Source organism: Lissotriton helveticus, chromosome 5_1, assembly GCF_964261635.1.
Source record: "Lissotriton helveticus chromosome 5_1, aLisHel1.1, whole genome shotgun sequence".
NCBI classification, from domain to species: domain Eukaryota; kingdom Metazoa; phylum Chordata; class Amphibia; order Caudata; family Salamandridae; genus Lissotriton; species Lissotriton helveticus.
The window spans coordinates 1,284,191,571-1,284,207,818 of NC_136065.1; the positions used below are offsets into that span (position 1 = coordinate 1,284,191,571).

At 42.3% G+C, this 16,248-nt stretch overlaps 1 protein-coding gene across 2 annotated transcripts in view; it reads left to right on the forward strand.

Moving 5' to 3' along the window:
• Positions 1-7,425: 7,425 nt before the first annotated feature.
• LOC144755315 (tetraspanin-18-like) overlaps positions 7,426-16,248 on the forward strand; it is a 519,470-nt gene continuing 510,647 nt past the window's right edge. Inside the window, exon 1 of one of the 2 annotated variants that reach the window (XM_078644113.1) lies at positions 7,426-7,528. The gene's annotated coding sequence lies outside the window, so the exon portion shown is untranslated. The remainder of the gene's footprint in view (positions 7,529-16,248) is intronic. The other variant, XM_078644115.1, reaches the window with a different exon arrangement.

Below are 16,248 nucleotides of genomic sequence, written 5' to 3' on the forward strand. Positions count from 1 at the left end.
GACACCTTTTCGACAGACATGCCGGAGCTCTCCTGGACAACATTAGTGAACCCTCATGAGGCCCTGCACGGACAATTGAGCTCTTCCTGGACACCTGTGAGTGGGCGGGGGTTGTTTTGAAGCCCATAGGAATCAATGTGAAATACCGATTCGGTATTTACCGATTCGGTAAATACCGATTTGGTAAATACCGAATCCTGGCAGGGGGAACGGGGTGTCACTTTGACACCATGTAGCACCCCAATTGCAGGCTTGTGTGCCATGTGGCACACATACATGCACTAAGGGCATGTCTGTGTGTCACATGGCATAGGTGTACATGCACAGATGTGCATGTACACTGGAATTCGGTATTTTACCACCCAATAGGATTGGGTGGTAAAATAAATAATCCTAAGGGCCTGTGGCACTGCAAACTGTGCCACCTACATATGGATTAACAGAATCGGTATATTTACCAATTCGGAAAAATACCGAAGTGGTAAATGTACCGAATCGGTAAATATACCGATTCTGTAAATTACGAGCCACCTACATGTCAAAAGCCAAATACCGGTCGGTAACGGCCGAAATCGGCCGTTGCCGACCGGAATTTGGCTACCTACATCTGGCCACAAGATCCTACCATAATGGGTGGGTTGTTGGGGCTGTTGGCGTCTGGCCCTGTTTTGCTAACGTTATGTGTAGGGTTAAGGTGACCGATGCCTCTGGGGTAGAAGTATTGGTTTGGGGGAAGTTGGGGGATGGGGTGTTATGTTTGGTTTAGATTGTTTGACCATGCAGCCCGCAGATACTCTCTGTTTATCTATAAGGGGTAAAGACCAGGGATACATCTCCATTTTTTGATGGCTTTGGTTGTTTGAGTACTGTCTCTATGATCCATGAAGAATTGGCATATTTAGGATCTGTTAAGAACTTTTTGCTGTTTGACTCTGAATAAAACTCAATATCATAAAAAAGATTGAATGGAGTCCATGAAACAAGAAATTCTATATAGTGTTTGAAATTGTCCACCTTAATTTTTAAAGATAATTTATAACACATTTTATTGAATTTTCGTGGTACCATCTGGGCTGCAGCCTTACATACATACATTGACACTGAGATAGTCTAGATGTGTAGAGTTGGTTTACATTATTAACTGCAATTGACATATAAAACAACAGAACTTTGCGCAGACAGTTCCAAAACCCATACATTTAAGGAAGTGCAGATGGTTATTCAAACATGCAGTGGTGGTACGTAGTGTGCGGCCCGGACTTAATTTATAATTTTAATGCAGACACTCTCAGTTAATCCCAGCCATGCACTGCTCACACTGGTGACACCACCGCCCTGCAAGTGGTTGTGTACTCTCTAAGCCTGCGGGTGCCCTTGTAGGTGGGCCCTACCCAATTACTTTTCTGTCCAGATGGTGGTGCTTAAGATAGTGTCTTGGAATGTAAAAGGCTTGCTGGATCGCATTAAGAGGTACGTATTCCTTCATTTTGTTATGCGATTCCAGCTGGCGGTATCCTTATGTTTCAGGAAACTCACCTGCTGGGTGCGTACTGATCCTTTTTGTGCAGTTTTGACACTGATGGAATTTATCATTCGGGTTTACCCAGGGGCTCCTGGGAGTTGGCCATCTTGCTGCATAGAGGGATTTGGTTGGTGGTGTCTGTGTCCCTTGTGGACCCGCAGGAGAGGTATGTGGGGATAGAGAGTCAGCAGGAAGATCAGCACTTTAATTCCCTGTAGGTTTATGTTCCTCAACATCAGCTCCAGAGCATGCTGCAATCGCTTGGGGCCTTTCTCCTGACCGTTCCACATGGTGACACTGTGGTGGGGGTGACTTCAATGCAGTTCCTAACCCTGTGATGGACACCTCCGGCCCTCCTCGCCTAAGGTGTCAGGCACGGTCCTAGCAACCTTCAGCCTCGGTGGATTCCTTGGGGCATTGTGACGCTTGGTGAACGTGGCATCCAGCAACCATACTTGTAATCACACTTCTGTGACACAGAAAACCATATCGAGCATGGACCTGATCTGGCTTCCTGAGGTGGACATCAGAGATAGAGGCACTCCCCCAGGGAAGTTCAGGCTAGACTGCCCCCCCCAACCCCACCCCGCCACCCCCGGAAACTGGTGATTTCCATGCACCTGTGGCTGGTCCAACTTAATTATCTGCATGTCACAGACATGACCCCCTTGCGGCTCCACCGAGCTGGCACCTCCCAAGCACATCGCGCCAGATATTCTTTGCTGGACTCAGACTTCTTCTACATAGTTTGGTCCTGCTCAGGACTGGTTCTCTTTTAGGAGTGGATAGAGAAGGTGCTTTCAGCAATTCTAGAGGCTGCCTTGCCCATCACTCCTAGGGTAGCGTTGCTGAGGTTACTGAAAGACGCTGGTTGGGCTGCGGATAGAGCGCATTTTCATTGAGGTGGCCACATTGGTAGCCAAGCGAGATATCACATGCAAATGGAGGTTTCCAAACCCCTGTTTGGTGGTGTAGTGGTAGTGGAGGGTAGATAGGGGTGCTCAACAGGATTGGCACAGTCTATGAGGGCCAGGCCTGCCCCCGTAAACATGAGTAAATCAAGGGCTGGAGGCTGGGAAGGACTGAATGGATATTGTATTCTATGTAATCCTGTGCTGCCTTGATGGACTATGGTCTTATTTTGTTTTGTTGTTCCGAGTGAAAATCAATAAAAATTTGGTTATAGAAAAAAAACTTTTCATCCTAATTCATTTAAACAACTAATTCTATATAGATGTTAATGAGTATGGACACGTTGATCAGCTGTAATACAATGCAAGTAAAGATTCTCAGTAAGAGCTCAATTAATATGAAAATAGTGCAAACCTGGCTCAAAGACATAAACCCGTATGGGTTTGAACCCCAAAATGTTATGAAATGCCAAGCCACTTGGATTTACCGTGGAAACCAACCTCATCTTCAAGAAACTGCAATGAAACAACAACGGCCTGGTACCAGCTGTCTCTACTGATGAAAATGAAATTATTCCTCCCAGAAGCGACTTCAGAATGTGTTCAAGCCCTCATACTCGTGTATCTTTATAGTGGAAACGCCCTGCAACATGGTCTCTGAGACTATACAGTGGCCCTCCTTAAGGGCATCCTAGATGCCACAGCACTTCTCAGCCAGGGCCTGAAGGACCCTGATCACATCACCCCCATGCTGAATGCACTTCACTGGCTCACACCATCTTCAAACCCAGATGCATCTTTTGCAAAACCATCACAGCTTGCTCCCTGGCAGGGAAGCCCCCCATCTCTAGGGGATATCAGCATACCTGCAGCCAGGACACATCTGACTGGAGTCAAAGAAAAGTGAAAAACAAGAATCAAGGCAACAAACTTTTCCAGCTATGCACCTAGGATATGGAACAATATTCCCATATCCAACTGTATTTTCCCGATCCTGCTCCAGTTCAGGAAAGAGATGAAGACACAACTCTTTAAAGAACGCTTCATCATGCTACAGTGACGGTTCACAAAACAGTTACCTTTCCAGTAACTTTTTGACTGTATTATTGCCTTAGACTTGAGCATGTACAAGTTCAGGATATAGAGAGACATATACATACATATATCGAGGATAACTAAAATGTCTTTCTCTTCAATCTTTATCCTAGATAGTTCGGTCAAGAAATGTAAGTTCGTAAATTCTAAGATAACAGTCAATCAAAAGGCACACATTTGGAGCAGATGTTTTCCTGAAGAGTTCTCTGCTGAAATAATTAGCCTAGTCAAGGCATTGTTACAGTTTTTACAACAAGAGCTCTAGAGGATGTCTGGGATCAAAATAATACAATTTCTGGTTAATCCAGTCATTTCTAAATCTCACATTCAGAACTGCATCCCTTATTGCAAGGCAGTTGGTGTGCAAATTTCTGTGAACAGGGATTGATACATGGAGCCCATAGTGCTTTGGACCACATGAATAAAATCTTGTTGGGACATTTCCATACCTGTGTTCGCTGGCAGAATTTCTTCCAGTAGTGATGGACACTGTGGGATTTCCTGCCATAGTGTTTAACAGTGCAAAATAGTGGTAGATACAAAAATAACTTCCAATACCTTTGCACAGAACCATACATTTGGCACATTTTATTTGCCATGTTGGTGGATAAAGGAATGACACTGCTCTGGCAGATGGACAGTCTAGCACCCAAATTCTATATCAGGTCAAAAGTCTTTAAATCTGAGCTACCAATTAAATCTAGTTAGTTACATATTAGTCAGTCATGAATTGTAGTTGGCAGGAGAAATAACCCCCAATAATTTGTTTAAGAGCTTGATGTCATTGGCATATAAGACCAAAAAGAACAACTTGATAATTCATTTTGTTCTTGTTGATTCGTGGATCACAATTCATAATTTCCTTTTTTACCACACCCACTTTTGACTGATTACCTCTCCCTGTTACTCTGTAACCTCTATTTTTTAGGGACTGTCTCCTCCTCTTTCTTCTAAAAAAGGTTAATCCTGGAGGTAGATTAAGAATCATTATTATTATGCCTACATAGTTTGTGTGTATTTCCAAAAAGCTACAGGTTGCTGAGGGGCTAGAATACGTTCGAATATACAGTAAAGGCAATATAATTGTACAACAACATAATTGCTCAGTGCTGTTATGCCAGGAAGTAATGCAAACCGGATCAAGCCTATATTCTTGTATAGTCGATTATTTGTCAGAATTCTAAAATGTGAGTTGCCAAATGTTATGGCTGAAAATGTCAAGGACCCAAGACCATAGATTTGCTGAAACTTATCCCATTCCATCATAATATCTGGGTATGGGGTTTCTTATGAAAAGGGAGGAGCCAGCACATTAGATTCCAAACACAAATGACCTCAAATGTGTTCTGGCTCCAACACTTGTGAACATTTCCTTGGTTGACTTTCCGTCTGTCCTTGATAAAGTCAACAGCCAGCCTCCCTAATTGGGAGACTACCATCTATGGCTGTTTAAGCTATCCATGATCTCTGTGTAATGTATACTTCTGCATTCATTAAAACTTCCAATTTAAAAGACAACAGCATACTATGAGCCCCCCGTAGATGATCACAACATGTCTAAAGTTGCTTATTAAAGGTTTTGGGGGCACTCAGCTGAACCTTAACTCCACGCGCTAGACCTGACCATCAAATAAACTAATGCTTTACAAGGTTCTTTTTGGTGTCAACAAGTTTTTAGATCTAACTCAGGGCAAATACATTCAGTGTTTAAACACTTCCATATCTTAAGATAGCCTTAATTAACACGCCCACGCTGGTATTTAGATTGCACAGGTGCCTGTCGCATTTTCTGTCATTGCGCTTGGGTGAGTGATTCTAGGCGCCGTTTTCTGAAGGGATTGTTGTATTCGTACTATAGAAACCCTTAACAGTAACTGGACATGGGAGCAGCTGTTTGTTTATGTGCTATCTGTTTTTTGGATTTACCAATCAAGCATGTAACTAATGCAAACAGTGTTTAAGTAATTTGCTAGAACTATGTTGAGTCGTTCATTGTTTTATTATATATTGTGTATATTGTTTTAACTTTTAACTTTAGATCCGTTGTTAACTTTGCTCAAATGAGCTGTACTCAAACTAGCAATGTAAATAAATAATTTGTATTTGAACAGTTAAGGCAACTCGACATTCCTTGGTTTTGACATCCAAAACATTTTATTTGGAAGTTCTGTACCTGGAAGTTCTGTACCTCCTTTGTGCGGATGTTCCTGCCTTTTACCTTTTACCTGCCTTTTATCAACCTTCCTTTCATTGTGGCCTGAGTTTGCAACATTTTTGTAAATCAACTTTTTCTTTGGTTTCTTTGCCTATCTCTCAATTTGTCTTAATGAAATTCCATTTTATTCTGTTTTGTTATTTTTCGGTCTACCTTGTAGAAATCGACTTTTTGTTCTCTACTGTTGACTCATTTGTGCGAGCTTTCTGCACAAAACTGTTAAGAAAAATAAATACGTAAAATGATTTTTCTATTTAATACCTGCTCGGAATGTTATCTATTCCACTCCATGCCTGTGTTTTACACACAACCTGTGCTGTACAATACCAGTGCAGAACAACGCCTGCACTGAGCATCTTCTGTAGCGCCTGTTCTGTACAGTACCAGTGCTATATAGCGAATATGTTGTGCAATACCCCCGCCCCCCCCAGTGCTTGTGATATATGACGCTTCGTCGGTATTTGACAGTTGTGTTCAGTGCCAGGACTGTGCGATGCTAATGTACAAAGCATGTGTTTTATAGGATTCAGTACAGCACTCACCTTGACCTATAAACTGACTGTTTTTGCACTGTTTTCTGCGCCATGTTCGTGTGCATGGTGTCTGCTATATGAACCACGAGTGACTTCAATCAATGAATTGGACATTGCTAAGATTGTGCGTTGCCAATGCATGTGTTTTGTGGTGCGGATCAGTACAGGGCCAATACACTTTTTGCACTACCCAGGCTGCATAATGCTTGCATTACACAAGCCTGACCTACAGCGCCTGTTCTGTGCATTGGCCGATAGATACAGCGCTTGTATTGATCACTGCCCCGGATGTACAGTGTCGATGCCATGCAGTGTCTCAATACCAGTGCGGTACAGTGCCAGAGCTGCACAAAGTCTGGCCACACTGGTTGGTTTATGCACTATCATCAAAACAATTGGAGCGACAGAGGGATTATAGCCAGGTCGCCCTCCACTCACTAATCCATACGCCAATGACCTGGTAACATAGAACACTGCAACCTTTAAATGTTATATCAACCATAAAAGGGGCGGGGGAGGGTTGATACTTGTATACTCCTAGGTTGCGCTTGTTTATCTTTATGCCTACGTGAGGTACTTTCTGACTTCCCACACCTTTTTTCTTTTTCTTTAATTGACGTGATCATGTATGTGGTTGGTTGACAAAATTAAAACCTTTAGAAAATAACACTTGGAGGTGGGCACGACTGTTAAACAAGCACAGACTAATCTAGGAGTATACAAGTACCCCCCCCCCTTTTTTGTTGATATACCATTTAAAGGTTGCAGTGTTCTATCTAACCAGGTCATTGGTGTATGTTTCATCCACTAGGCCAGTTCCGCAGACTGTACTGTACAGTACTAGGCCTGACCAGTGCTGCTGCACTACAATGCAGTTTTGTACAATGGTGACGCTGGGTAGGACTCTTGCTAAATATAAACTGTGCTGCACAGTTATTTTTTTTCCACAGGCACAAGGGTCCACAGAGGTCAGACTGTAAGTGCTGTGATCAGGTAGGAGAGGACAGGGTTGCAATCAACAATGCTGGGCAGACTGGCATTTAGCAGAAGTGGGCTGGGACAAAAATAGCTCCAGGCTGCATCATGATGTTCCTATCAGATGACGTGCTGGAAGCCACCCCCTCTCCATGTTGCTCAGTGTGGAACCAGCACAGATGCAGAAACGAGGTTTCTATCAGCACCTGGAACAGAAATTCAGAGAAAGTTACAAAGAGTAGCCCTAAATAGGGTCTTGAAATTCAAATAACGAGAGGTAGGATATTCCGATCTTTCTAATATATACATAAATATACTAACATACAATCCTAGAATTAGAATACTTTTTGCACTTTTTGCTCCTGACTAGCTTTCTGGTTCTTAGAATGGACAGAAACATGCCAGCACTTTCATATGATGATGGGTTCGTGGTACCCTTAGCCTGTTCCGGGCTTAGGACGGCCCACGGCCGTCCAACGCGGAGGATGGCCGGGGCCGTCCGAACCCCGCCAACTGATTAAAACTCCTGCAAAGCAGCGTAATTTGCGCAGCGGTCAACGGGTTAAACATCCAGTCATTTGTTTATTCACATTATAATCATATCTGAGGTAGCGCATAATAAAAGAATATACCTGTGGAACACCTTAAGGTATTTTTAATGTAAACTGGTTCCCTTTACTATCCAAGAAAAGAATGTATCTTAAGAACTCCACCATTAATTGGGGTTGAGTCCGCCCTGGTAGTACCATCTTACCAGGTGCTTAATTTGTAAATAAATAAATGCCAGGGCTCTCGCCAGGAGGCCACTTATGCTTACATCACCCCTTGCCACTGTCAGCACTGCCAATTACAGTAACAACAAAAGTTCTAGCCATCACACCCTAAAAGTGTGACAATTCTGACTATTCGAACCAACTGTTGTTGTCCTCATCTCTAAATTAGATAAACAATGCCACCATATGGCAGATTGTCATAAGTACTGGTGTTGACAATTAAGTGCCGAGCACTGGAAATCACTGTCTCAAATGAAGCACTGCATCTTACCAGGGTGGATGAGGTGGCCAACTCATTCAAAATCTTTTTTTGACCCAAAAGGGGTCCAATAACCTGGCAACAAGGAGTTAGGATGAGGAATTATTTGTTCTGTCAATAGATTCACCTTACTCGCAGTCATTTATGATAAAAAAATATTGCCTGCATGAAGCACAAATCCATGCAGTCTCAAGGACTCTCTAAAATACAAACAACATAGGCATAGCACATTGATTAGTCTGATAGTGCACACTCCTATGCCCTGTGCCTCTTATTACCTAGATTTACTCAGAAGGCGGGAGATGTTTCTAAATTTTTCTCAACAAGGGTGGGTGCTGTCCCATACCTACCAACTCACATGGTTTCACCTTGTGCCACTCCATATAGGCTCTCTTCAGGCTCTCACTTGGTAAAAACTATTATCACACAGTGGAAGACAAAGCAAGTTTCAAACCCCTGCATTGAGTGGGTTCCCAGTTTGTGTGAAGGCTCTGTCCATTGCAGGTTTTGCAATCTGGGACATAAGCTGCAGCCTCTAATTGTAAGAGAATTTCCCTAACCAGGTGTTTAGCTTAATGTTTAATAGGTTATTTTGGTTGCACTTGTGGGCTGGACCTTATGGGCCTATTGTGATAATGTGAGTCCTTATTCCAGCCTGCATGATTGATGTATAATGCATGGGCTTGTGCGATAGCCCATTCTGGGGCATACGCTTGTTAGACAACGTCAGGAACAAGAACAGAGAAGGAAGGTATGATGATCCCTTCCCCCTGTGAGACTTTACCAACAAACTCTTGTGATCAATCAATTCCAGCCAAGAGAATGCCATATGCGTTTGTTACATTTTCCCAGAAAATTACTCTAATAGTACGCAGTATGTCACCCTCGATTTGGATATCCAAATCATACAGTCTGTTAGGAGGGCTGACCTGCTGATTTGATGTTTCAACTTAAATATATTCATTAGTTGCTCTTGCAGCCAGAAACTCATGATGATTCTGGTGAACTATCGTAACCTCTGCGTCACTGTCTAGCCAGTCCACGTCTTATTCTGAAGAAGTGTTATCAATATGTTTGGCATGTTTGGTGGAAATAACTGCCACTTTATTCTTTCTTAATTAGGGTTTTTGTTGTGGAAGCTTCTCTTCCTTTTTTATGATGATTTGAATTGAGCATTGGGAATCCTTTCTCTGTTTCACATGCTCTTCTGGCCGTCACTCTGGTCGTACCCCTTACTCTGAGCATTTGTCTGGGGATTCCTAAAAGGAAGGAAAAGGATGAGTATTGGTATACTGATACTTATCAGGCTGCTTAAGTGTATAATTGCTACATTAGTTGTAACGCTTTTCAGTGGACTCAGGTTGCGGAGATCCAACTTGTGTTTTTGGTCTGTCTTTATTTTTTTGTTTGTCCAAACTTTTTTAGAACTCTCAAGTGCCTGTTTGGTAAATAATTTTTCAGAATTTCCCTTAAGCTTTGGTTTTTAGGGCCAGCTCCCAAATTATTTTCACCTGTAGATGTATAGGTTTAAGCAATATTTTTTTTTAATTCGCGCTCTTAGTCTGCTACTGGAACCTGTGCAAAATGATGGCGTACCACCAACACTGCTACTTCCTCTTTAATATTACTTAATATAATTGAGGAAGCTGTGGCAAAATTTCCTATAAATTTAATCCCCACATCTGGGCTGGGGCAGCCCCATATTCATTTCGGATCTGGTTTAGCACTTTAGGCAAAACAGCAATTTATGGTGTACCATGTGTGATGGTAAATATTCCAACAGAGACTGTGCGCAAGTAGCACCATCTTCCACTGGGGGAACCATACCAAGTGGTAGGCACATTGTGAAAATTCTATTTTTGTCTTGGGTTTCCTTGTAGGGAAACACTGCTTTAAGCTCATATGTTTTCACGCAATCCAGAATGGGATTTCATCCCATCCGTTGGAAATCATACCCATAATTGCGTGTATAGTCATTGGATTAATTGCAGGTGCAGCTAACTGCGGCTACAATGCTGGAACAGTCCTCGCTGGGTTAGCTGTTATTGAGTGCACTACAAATTGTGTTTAGCTTCTATAGAGTCTAACTAGCCCTGTGTACAGAGTATGAAGTTCTACTGCCATTAATGGTGCTACATTTGTGTATGGTGTACAGCTGGCTAGGACTGGCCAGGTTGCCCCCTCATTGCTGAGCGGACCGAGTCGTACATTGTTCAGTGGATGTGTTAGGGCACCTTGGAACCAATTGTGATGTTCCTGAATGTTAATGGTATTTCTAGGTCTTCATAGGCTCTATATGCATTTGATACTGCACCAGGTGTGTAGTTCTGAAATGTTAGTGAAGTGCCATTGACTTCAAGAAAAGAAACCCATAAGTAGAATACCTCGGTTCTGTATGCTTCTTGCACCTCAACCACAAAGGTAATCTCTCCCCCTCCAGCAGGGAGCCCTTGTTATGCTGTAACAGCACATCAGCAGTTGAGAGAAATGACAACTCCCTCCTCCATATTAAATGAATGGAATTCAAAGAAAGGAAAATGCTATAGTGGGGTACCCTATAAAGGTTCAAGCTTGAACAACCTGCAGACTAATATAGGTGGTTCCTATAAACCTGATGAGGATTAAATTCCCAAACACCATGGATGTCTTTATGAGGTTAAAAGAAGACTTTGGGCACACGCAAGATCTATTCTGGAGAACCATTAAATAACTGTCTGACCTAGAATGCTGGTGGAGCCATGTTATACTGTTCCTACGTTTTTAGTAGGACTGTGTATCTGGACAACATTTACTTAAAAATACAGGAACACAGTTCATACATTTTTATCGGTGAATGTTGGCCTGGTTCCCAGTTGGCTCCTAGTACCAGATCTGGATCCCTAACCTTTCCAGGGTGACAGATGGTATCAGCAACCTCGAACATGACCATTCTATTATTCCCCAACAAATTGTGGAAAACAGATTTAGCCCTTCGTTGGTTTACTTTTTCTTGCCCAAGGTAACACAAGAAAGATATGACTTAGGTTTTAAAACATTTATTAAAACAATTGCATTTTTTCATAGAAAGTGTGTGTTGCAATTATTAGGCAGAAGAAAAAAAAGTATTGTAACCAGCATTACAAGAATGGTGAAAAGATAAACAGTTCAACCATTATATTGTTACTATGATTATGCTCCTACCTAACACTACCTATACTATTAAGAACATAGTGGAAGTACCCTCTGCCAGATCCCCTGGGATAGCCTAACTCCACAAACCTGAGTATGATGTATCAAGAAGCCGGTCACTGCAGAACAGACTAACGCCCGTTGCAGGATAGGGGTCAGCGTCAGCCGGACAGCATCTCAGTCACAGCGCATATCATCCAGGGCAATCCCAGCCAAAGTGCTCCTCCACCAAACGTGACGCAGAGCCTCTTTATGTAATAAATGTGGTGCAGAGCCCGTTTATATAATAAAAGCACTGTTCCAATTGCACTGTGTCAAAGGTGCAATGCTGATGCTAAGGTTAGTATAAAGCTGTAGAGCGTCCTCCAGCCGGACAATGGTATTGCGTTCCATGGACAGAGTGGTACGAATAACATGACAATACTGCTTTCTTAGAAATTAACAGTGTATATAATACTTTCACAATACATTATTGTGAAAGGCCAAAACATGTTAAAAGTCACAATTAGAAAAACAATGTCAAGCTAAAATGTGGAAATAAAATGACGACTGAGCATGGGCCCTGTCACAAATCAAAAACAGTTTTGTTTGTGGCCTGGTGGTAGGAAAGAGTGCTAATGACATGCTTGGAACAAAGTATACCCCTACCAAACCCCTTCCAGTGCTCCTTGGTGGATGGAAGGTTATTAACAGCACAAATCCCTGGCCTTTCCCCCTCACACGTCCTCCAAGGTCAATACAACTCCCTCACATGGTGAAGACGTTTTGAAGACAGCTAGCTCAGAAATGCTGCCCCTTCATCCGCCACAGTACACCTTTACTCTTGTGATTAACTCAACAGGAGCCACTGCTGCCGATAACCGTGACCCGGAGTTGTCACTACCACAGCACCTGTGGAGTTGTCACAGTGCAGACGGCAAAGAAAGAACCGAAGGTCCACTAAACAAACCAGTATACCTTAAATAAACAAACACCTCTGCTTCTGGTTATAGAACCACCTAAATGGCCCTGCAGCATGCACAGCTCTGAAGCTCCATTGCCTAAAATGTCATTGAATTTGACCACGATTAGCACAAACAATGGGGGATATTAGATTGTCCTTGGATTGATGATGGAACACAGCTGCTGTGCACTGCTGCCAAGTGGTGCTGAAACAAGTGGGGATGCTGCCATTAATGTTACATTACTAGAGTCATAGTGATTATGAAAAAGTCAAGTGTCATCCAAAGAACAAGTGTAGCAAATCTATTCAGCAGGAGAGTGGTAATGGTGTGGTGTAAAGGTGGTGGTGCATTTTGGCGCACTGGTGGTAGTCCTCTGTCATTTGCAGACAGCACATTTACTTTGAAGTGGTCAATACATTTGCATATGCAAAAAGTTACAGATAAAACTATAAAGCGCACAAACCAAAATATGGAAATGGATTTCAGCAAATATTTTTCATTTGCACATCACTATGTAAAGTGATTTGTTCTGATCCAATTAAAACTTTGATTCTATCTAACTTCAGAATTAGCAATTAATTTGCTTTATTTGTGGATTCCGAATTGCTGTTATAGTGTGGAATCAGCATAGTTCAGGTATTTAAATGCTGTTGTTTGTTAAAAAAAAAAATGACATCCTACTGCATTTTCTTTCACTCCCTAAACCCCAGGAAGATACTCAACTAGGTCACTTTTACAAAATCCTCTCACTTTGCAGTCAGAGAAAGAAAAGTAAACACTAGTTTCCTTGTTAAAAGAATAAGCAGCAATTTCTTAGAAGACATAGCCTGAGATTTTACGTTTGTCTTGCAAAGACAGCCACTTCAACCAGATAAACGCAAAATAAATGTAAAGGCATCGTTATGTTCATTCGCCTTGTGAACTCCAGCGTTTTTTTTTTTTTAGGGTGCTGCAACTTCTCGTAGTCTCAACTTCCAGCCCCTATGCCTCTGGCCATTGAGTTACTGACTGTGCAACAGTCTGCAAACTATTCCCGTGCTCTTGCAGTTTCAGTTTTCCAGGCTCTATATCGGCCCTGCAAGCATTGCAGAGTGTGTCAACCCTGTCTGACGTTACATCACATCCGCTGGACGGCCGAGAGTATGTTGATACGTACACTGGAGGTGCAAGAGTCAACAGGGCTTAAATCAAGGCTGAAAATGTTTTATGTAAAAGCATTAGTTAGTTGTTGTTGTTTCCCTTTAGTAAGGTATTGCAAGTACTTTGATAAAATCTGTGTCACTGTGCCTTCCACTAACCTGGGTGCAATATATGAGTGCAATGCCGAATGATGTAATTTCCTATGATGTCATGATGAGGCCTAAGGCCATCTACTGTCGTCATTATGCTGATTGGTGGTTTCGAAATTTCAAAAATTCGATTTCATTTTCTTTCAGAGTATTGGCAAATATACATACACCTAAACTGGACAGTGGACCAATTTACATGACATAGCACCAACCCCAGATATTAAACCAATCTATGTCTAAAAAGCCAAAAATAGTTTTGTGTGCCAGTTCCAAAAGTGCCCCCTGTCCAAGGACACCACTCCTAACACCAGAATCAAACGTCAATGTTTCTTAAATTGGTGCCGCACCACTTCGCACACATAAATAATCAAGTCATTTCGTATTAAGTCCAAATTAAGTAGATGCTTGTAGTTCTTTTTCTTGGATGATTTTATTTTTCTTTAAATGTTTTGAGCCACAGAACCAACCAGAACTGTGTTCACGGGCCAAAAGCCACCCACAGAAACGCTGATCTCCTCTTCGGACTAGGTCGCGCCCCTGTTTTGAAACCGAAGAGGAGATCGTCGTTTCTGTTGGAGGATTTTGGCCCGTGAACACTGTTCTGGTCTGGTAGATTGGAAGAGATATGATGCTATGCTAATTGGAATATACAGATTTTCTATATGAAGACGTTACTCACAATTAAAGACGGAAATAATAGCTCTAATATCATTTATTAATTGTTTGGAAGAAATACTTTACAATACGTATTTACTTTGAAAGAACAATGAATGCCCTGAAGAAGTTCTGATTGGTAGAACGAAACGCGTCGGCTGTGGCTCAAAATATTTAAAGAAAAATAAAATAAAATACGAAATGACTTGATTATTTATGTGTGCGAAGTGGTGCTGTGGAAAAGTAAATTTTGTCATGTTCTGTGTCCCTACGGGTCATCCATCATATGTTATGTGTGCATGACCAATATGCATATGTTATTCCCCATGTCCGATTCAAGACGCAATTATAGTTGTGTCCACCTCTGATATGCCATTTCTTAGTCCTCATGAGTAATATGAGTGTCAGGCCTATGTAAAGTTATGTTGCCACGTTTCTTAGTGTGCACGTTATTTCATTATAAAGTCCCCGTTTCTAGGCCTCAACAGGGCCCGGACATCAGATTCAGCCCCTGTCTCCTGAAGCCTCGCTGAGGAGCGATACAGCCCCCACCTGTATCCTCGACCCTTCACTTACTTCCTGCCTCGCAGTGCCCGGTGCAGCTTGGCTCTGCCTCCGAGTCTGCCAAGACTATGTTATGATTCCAGCTATCAGTTTAGTCCTCCTTCTCTGCATTCCTAAGCTACTGAACTGCATCAATAGTTTCCGTCATTGTCTAGCCTATTCGGCTCCATGTAAGAGAAATACTGGATTTAATGGTCATTTAATATTCTTCATCACGTACTACATGTAGAATAAATGCATGCTCTAGCCTTAGAGTCAGTTAGCTTCTCCCCTCATGACTTCTAGTTTATATCAACATGTTCCCTAAACATTAGATACCAGATAGGGTCTAGGTACATGTCGCTCCGACCCTCCAGACTTTAGTCTCTGCTCCTAGCACAGAGTTCATAGCCCCCAGCTTCTCCTAGTAACACGTCATTGTCAGTTTGCGCGCACCATTAGGTTAGAGGTCCCGGCTCCTTAGGTAGCCCCCTCCAATGTTTCCGCCCATTTCATGACATATTCTATTACGTTTGCATCACATGTCTATGTATACGCCCTGTTACACCTCCTTTGTACCGTTATCTTTCGCGACTGCTACACGTCACACCCACTGCTACGCCCATTGCAATGTAATGCTATGTGTTTGCGTTATGTATATATGCTCATGTAATGTTATTAAATGTTAGAGCTAGCCATTCCAGATCCGGTCCCCGGCAGCTGCCGGGCCATGCTAGTCCTTGCCATTCTGTTCCTATGCAGGTTGTCCTGTCCCTGTCCTTTATGCTGTAATAAACCTGCAAAACTCCCACTACCTCGAATCTTGACTCTTATTTTATTGAGCTATCTGTTATTCATTCATTCATTCAAAAATAGATCCGGTATTATTTATTTATATACCACAGTGCGGCACCAATTTAAGAAACATATTGGCAAATATACACTTCTGCCTTTGAGGGAGCATGCCCCCTGCAGCTGGCTCAGGTCTCTATGTGTTGTAGGAAGTACATGTATGTGTATCAAAATGCACCACTATTTGGAGCTCTCATACCCCAGAGGCTGCTGATGAGATCACCAGTTGGGAGCAAGTCCGGCTTTAAGACAGTGCAACCAGTGTAGCCGCACCTGGCGCTGACCTCAGGGGGAGACTGTGCTTAGAAATAATTAATGACTCCTACACCTTGTAGACTTCATTAGTTTATGTAACATTTCCTACAGACTGATTTACACATGTTTGATTCATTGTCTCTGTATAATGTGTGTGTGATGTAAAGTGCTCTGACACCCTACGCTGTTATGAGTAGCTCTAAAAAACAAATGTAATGCATGTGAGAGAGGGGCTGTGTAGAAGTGAGGGGCACTTTTGT